We start from the raw sequence: 7034 nt of genomic DNA, 5'->3' as shown, positions 1-7034 counted from the left end.
GCATGTTAGGCCATGAATATGTGTAAACCATTAACGGTTCCCCATCAAATGGTTTTGCCATTGATGGTTAATCCACTGATAGCCATCCCTATTTACGATAGACACAGACCTATTCATTGCTCTGCACATTTAGGGCATGAGTCAGAGCTGCATGTGATGCCGATGTTCACATAGTTGGGTGATTATTTACAATTGCGTATTCGTAAAAAAATTATGAAATCTTATACGGCCTATGCGTTACCCTGAGAGTACACACAAAGGTGCTGGTGCAGTTGGGACAGACGGTATCAGAAGTATGGTGGAAAAGTGATGGGCGGTGACTACTAGCACACATGGTCTGTTCAGTGGATGTATTATGTAAGTGTCTCAGGCATGTCAATGCATTCACAGACGTACAGCAGCAGGCATAGGAGGCCATGGTAAGACAGAGACACTGCACCTGCCATAGAACTGGTGACATTTTCAATGGTGCAACCGATGGTGGCATACAAGTATGCACCGACTGGCACTGCAGCATACACGGGTGTTAAAAGTAGGTGTCTCAGGCCCTACACATTCAGCCACAAGGATATATACAAGGAAAGGAGTTTGTAGCATCAGCTCGCAGATGGGTGACCGCCAATAGACGCTGCGGCGTGTGACTTAAATCATTCTTCTGCCACTGAGCGCAGATCTATATGGCATTACATTATTCTATATACAGTCTGCATCAGGGACGTGCAGTCAAGGGAGGCAGTGCCTCCCCTGTCATTAATGATTAAGATAATACAAAGAAGATACTTATGACACATATTCTATATGACACGTATGACTTATGACACATATTCTATGTCATAAGTATCCTCTTTATATTATTCTAATCATTGTAATTCATTAAAGTAGTTTGTGAGGCACTGATAGCAAGTGCCTCCCGTAGACAGTGAGAACGGGAGAGAGAGGGGGGGCGGGGCCAAGCAGAGGGCTGTAAAAGCCCATTGAAAAAATTGTAAAAAGTGGCACCTGTAGAAGTGCCTCGTTGACAAGAAGCAAGCCCCTGTCAACGAGGCACATGTGATTGGACAGCGGATCTAGCGCTGAATCCGCTGTTCAATCACCCAAAAGCGGCGACGGGACAAGGGTCTCGGAGCTGCCAATTAATGATGATTATCAGCTTCCCTGGGCCCTGACTCCTCACCTGCTGCTGGTGGGAGCTTGTAGTAGCTGCCCGTGCCCGGTGATCTCTGTTACGGTAACCTCGGTGCCCGCAGCCGCATATTAGATGCTGCTGCTACGCTTTGCTCTCCCCGATGCTGCCAGCTGCGCCTGCGGGGTAGCATATTAGATGCTGCTGCACTTTGCTCTCCACGCTCCCCGATGCTGTCAGCTGCGCCTGCGGGGTACCAGTGTTACCCCACAGGCGCAGCTGACAGCACCGGGGAGGGGGGAGAGCAAAGCGCAGAAGCAGCATCTAATATGCGGGAAGCCCAGAGCAGCGGTGGCCTGCACTCTCCTCCTCCTCACAGGCAGCAGACTCAGCAGCAGCACTGGGCCTGCTGCACTGTCCCGCCAGCGATTCTACCAGGAGTGTAACTGGTACTATGGGGGGGGGGGGGGGGGGGTCACTACATGTAACTGGCACTACAGGGGGGCACTACTTGTAACTGGCACTACAGCGGGGGCACTATGTGTAACTGGCACTATGGGGGCGGCACTACATGTAACTGGCACTATGGGGGCGGCACTACATGTAACTGGCACTACAGGGGGCACTACGTGTAATTGGCACTACAGGAGGGGCACTACGTGTAACTGGCACTACAGGGGGGCACTATGTGTAACTGACACTAGAGGGGGGCACTACATGGTTGCACTACTTGTAACTGACACTACAGGGTGCACTACGTGTAACTGGCACTATAGGGGGCACTATTTGTAACTGGCAGTACAGGGGGCACTATGTGTAACTGGCACTACAAGGGGGGCACTATGTGTAACTGGCACTACAAGGGGGCACTACTTGTAACTGGCACTACAGGATGCATTACATGTAACTGACACTACGTGTAGCAGGCACTACGGGTGGTCTTCAGTATGCCGGCTGTCGGGATCCCGGCGCACAGTATACCGGCGCCGGGATCCCGACACTTATTCTCCCTTGTGGGGGTCTACGACCCCCCTGGAGGGAGAATAAAATAGTGTGGCGCGCGTAGCACGCCACCGTGCTCGTAGCGTGGCGAGCGCAGCGTTCCCACAAGGGGCTCATTTGCGCTCGCCACACTGTTGGTATGCCGGCGGTCGGGCTCCCGGCGCCGTTATGCTGGTTGCCGGGAGCCCGACCGCCGGCATACCATACTACACCCGGCACTACTTGTAACTGGCACTACGTTGTGCTGCTGGGGATGTACTGGAGAAGCCAGTGCCTCCCCAGCCATTGACCTCACCGCACGTCACTGGCTCTGCATGCATGTGTATTGCTGTGCAATATAGCAATGGTAGATTTAGAACCAACCATATAGCAATGCTGTAAAGCTCTTCTCACTTGGCCAGTTTTCCCCTGCTGTATGCTAGTGCTGTTCCCTTGAGGAGGGTGCTGCTGCCTTGCACTGCCCTATCTCCAGCCGCCTGGGCTCGGTACACTTCATGCTAGAACTCCAGTGTGTAATGTATGCAGTTATATACGTATAGCTCTGAGTCTGCAATGTATGTCAGTACACGTGGACACGTCTGCGGGGATGTGTGCGTTGTTTTGTGCTGCGGAAGGCGCACTGTGAGGGCTAGGTAACGTGTGTGCGTGGTATTGGCACGGGTGCCCATATAGCAGCAGCATGTGTGTGTAATAATAAGCATGTATACATGTCCCTGTGCCACCGCCGCCTCCCGCAAGTCTGTGTAGCTGCTCTCCCCGAGCTGTGTGCGGCTCAGCAGGTCCCGGGGCGGGCCCGGGCAGCAGGGGGCGGTATCTCGGGAAGGAGGGGGCGCCGCTGTTATTGTTGCCGCGCTGCTGCTGGGAGAGCTGCTGCTGACGGGCTGGCGACGGAGGCTGGAGACAATCACAATCGGTCCCCGGACAGCAGCACCGGAGCTGGGGCGGGAAGAAGGGGGTCACTGGGGCGGAGAACCCGAGGAGACACTACCGGCGGGGGGAGGGGATCTCGGGAACAACTTCCTGGCAACCGAGGATTTGCTCTCCAGGATCCCGGGCTGTCTGCTGCCCGCACTGCTCGAGAGGAGGGTCCGGAGTCTGCAGGTAGGACCGCGCTCTGCCACATGGAGGTGCAGGAGGAGGGGGCACGCAGCGGGGACAGGACGGTGCGGGGGAGTGTGAGGGGATCACTGGGGTCAGTAGTGTGAGGGGGCAACGTGTTACCGGCGGCGGCGCAGGGCAGAGCAGTGTCATTACCTGGGCACTGGCAGGGCTTGTGTTAGGGAGCACCGAGGCTCCGTAGCAATAGTGCGAGGAGCGGTTACCTACAGGCTGAATAAATGGGAGCTTTGGGAAACTGGCTGGAGGGGTGTGTAGGGCAATTGGTATTAAGGTATGTCTGTGGATGTAATTTGGAGTATTTGGATATATGGCATGAGGGGCAATTTTGTAAATGGTAGAGCACTGTTTGTGTGCATTTAAGGTCAATGGTTGAGTGGTGCGTGCGCAGGGGCATTTGGGTCATTGGTAGAGCGGTGCTTGCGCAGGGGCATTTGGGTCATTGGTAGAGTGGTGCGTGCGCAAGGACACTTTGGTCATTGGTAGAGCGGTGCGGGGGCATTTGGGTCATTGGTAGAGCGGTGCGGTGGCATTTGGGTCATTGGTAGAGCGGTGCGTGTGTGGGGGCATTTGGGGCATTGGTAGAGTGGTGTGGGGGCATTTGGGTCATTGGTAGAGCGGTGCGGGCGCATTGGTAAAGCGGTGCGTGCGTGGGGGCATTTGGGTAATTGGTAGAGCGGTGCGGGGGGCATTTGGGTCATTGGTAGAGTGGTGCGTGTGCGGGGGGCATTTAGGTCATTGGTAGAGCGGTGCGGGGGCATTTGGGGCATTGGTAGAGTAATGCGGGGGCATTTGTGTCATTGGTAAAGCGGTGCATGCACGGGGGCATTTGGGTAATTGGTAGAGCAGTGCGGGGGCATTTGGGTCATTAGTAGATCGGTGCAGGGGCATTTGGGTCATTGGTAGAGCGGTGCATGAGCATGGCGCATTTTGGGCATTGGTAGAGCGGTGCATGGGGCATTTTGGGCATTGGTCGAGCGGTGCGCTGGGGCATTTGGGGCATTGGTATAGCGGCGCCGGGGCATTTGGGTCATTGGTAGAGCACTCTGGGGGTATCTGGGTCAGTGATAGAGCGCTGTGTGCGTGGGGGCATTTGGGTCAGTGGTAGAATGGTCTGTATGTGGAGGCATTTGGGTCAGTGGTAGAATGGTCTGTGCATGGAGCAGTTTGTAGGGGTGGTCTTCTGTATGCCGAATGTCGGGATCCCGGCGCACAGTACACCGGCGCCGGAATCCCGACTCCCGGCATACCGACAACTATTCTCCCTCGTGGGGGTCCACGACCCCCCTGGAGGGAGAATAAAATAGTGTGGCGCGCGTAGCGCGCCACCGTGCCCGCAGCGTGGCGAGCGCAGCGAGTCCACAAGGGGCTCCTTTGCGCTCGCCACGCTGTCGGTATGCCGGCGGTCGGGCTCCCGGCGCCGGTATGCCGGGAGCCCGAGCGCCGGCATACCGTACGACACCCGTTTGTAGAGCAGTTGGAGGACCATTTGGTTTTTGGGGGTAGTTGGTAGAGCAGTTTGAATGGGCAATTGGTGGAACGGTATGGGGGCCTTTTTTTGTATCTGGTGAGTTTGTGCAAGGTGGCACTTAGTTACTGGCTAGTAGAATTGAGGTGCAAAATTTCTATATGCCCAAGCTAATAATAATAATAATAAATCTCAGTATAATTCAAGGTTTACTGTTAACTTAGAAAAATCTATGGTGGTGATGTATGGGATATCCTTAAGGTGCACCTGGTCTCATAATGTTCCAGATATTTTTGAATCAATGGAATATATAAATATAAAAAAAAAAAAAAAAAAGAGGCCACACTTCTGAAATTAAGGTTCTGGAGTAGGCTGTTTTGACTGAAGAAATTTGAGGGTTATGAAAGTGAAGGGCTGGTGACATGGGTAACCTATGGTTAGACATTTGAATTTTTAGGGAGATGTATCAAACCTGGGATAGAGTGAGTGGCGAGAGATAAAATTCCAACCAATCCGTGTCTACCTGCCCATTTTACATGCTATGTCAAATGACAGTTTCTAAATGACGGTTACAAGCTGATTGGTTGGTACTTTATTTCTCTCCAAGGTTTGATGCATCTTCCCCTAAATTCTGTACAGTAACTAGGAGTGGTCCGTAGACTGTGTGTGCATGTTAGGACCTTTTAGCCTTTGAAAGTGTCATTACTTCTCTACCTCCTTTTCTGCACTCAGTCTATGTAAGATATCTAGATTGTGTGATTACATAAACAAAATAATCTTCATTCATGTATTTAATGTGACACTTAAGCATATGTTACACATAAACACCACATCAGGATGTGTAACCCCCCCTGAATGACATGTCACTGTGATACAACACAGGCTACTACAATACTGTATAAAACAAATTACCATGTTTGCATAGAGGTATGGTTGTAGATTATTTATAGAATATAATTATTTCTGATGGGTCACGGGTGAGGTATGGGATTTGTCTTAAAAACAAAGAAACAAAAATTAAAAAAAAAAGCAACGTTTACATGCAGTAAGTGATACAAGACTAGGATTCAACTTATTTTATAACACATCAAAATAAGGTTTGACAAGTCATAAGTGAGCTGGGTATATGCTGTGATGACAGTTTGTTGCATTGTGAAGTTAGTTCCCTTTGTTCTGCAGGATCTCTGCCAACCTGTTCTGGATGGATAACAAGTGTTTGTGCTGCAGACTTCTGGGGTGGTAATAAATTAATAAATTTTGCCAGTCTACCAAGCATAGGGGGCCAAAAATTAATTCTGTATAATGTTGAGCTGTAGAGCACTAGAATCTGTGCTTCAGTTGGTAATTTCTTAATCTGACTGCCTCAGTCACAGAGCATGTTTAAAATGCATGCATTAGAACATTACGTGAAAAAATCTTGGCAGCGAGATGTGATTCATTTGTGTATTCGGTTACTGTTCTACCTTCACAAAAGAAAAGAAAAAAACGCAAGGGGAGTTCGTGTTGCATTGTCTGCAGCTTTCTCTGCTGAAAACCATTTTATGGTTCTGTTAATCTTTGAAGGGTGTAAAATTCCACATTTGAATTGTTAGACCTGTTACTATCTCTGGTACCCTGTGGTTTGTTTTGCCAAGTGGAGTAAAGCCTTGCTCTTGTTGCTGGTTTATTTGGAAGCAGAAAGGGGTTACACATATTGTAAGGACACATAATAAGTTTTCAATGAGTTATTCTGTTGTTGGTGACCTGTGTGTCAATTTGTGCATCTGACTTGCATTGGGCAGTCTACAGCAGATATTTTCAACCTTTTACAACTTGCGGCACACTGAACAAGATCTAAATATTGCCAAGGCACACTCAAATATAATGGTGAAGCATGGTGCAGTTGCGTGTCCTATGATGTCATGTCGCAGCTTCTCCATAGGTAACGCCTGAGCCACATCTGAGAAAGCCAGAAGAGCCCAACACTGCCCTTGCCCAAAATTAGAACTGGCAGCCACTAAACCCACCAGTATTGATCGTTCCAGGCACTCCGTAGTGGCAAAACACTGATGGGCATGGCTGTGCTTCTATGGCGGCACACCTGGAGACTGCTCAGGGCACACTAGTGTGCCACGGCACAGTGTTTGAAAAACACTGCTCTACAGTATGACTAAACATTGTTTTGTGTTACTGCCAGTTTAGCAGTATGGCTGAAGTTTCCTTCTGAAACTGGAGAACACAGTAAATTGGGAATTGTTACATATATTCATATTGTTGTACTAAGAAAAATGTCTATTTAATATTTTGAGTGAATGGCATTCATTGCCAGAAATATAGAAGTGTTAA

The 7034-nt window shown here is 50.1% G+C and overlaps 1 protein-coding gene across 1 annotated transcript in view; it reads left to right on the top strand.

Annotated features, from left to right (window-relative positions):
• Positions 1-2860: 2860 nt before the first annotated feature.
• Positions 2861-7034, top strand: part of NDST2 (N-deacetylase and N-sulfotransferase 2) — a 337717-nt gene continuing 333543 nt past the window's right edge. Inside the window, exon 1 of the mRNA XM_063961347.1 lies at positions 2861-3226. The gene's annotated coding sequence lies outside the window, so the exon portion shown is untranslated. The remainder of the gene's footprint in view (positions 3227-7034) is intronic.

The sequence above is a fragment of the Pseudophryne corroboree genome, chromosome 3, assembly GCF_028390025.1.
Source record: "Pseudophryne corroboree isolate aPseCor3 chromosome 3, aPseCor3.hap2, whole genome shotgun sequence".
Lineage (NCBI taxonomy): Eukaryota > Metazoa > Chordata > Amphibia > Anura > Myobatrachidae > Pseudophryne > Pseudophryne corroboree.
This window is presented reverse-complemented; position numbering and strand designations above follow the sequence as displayed.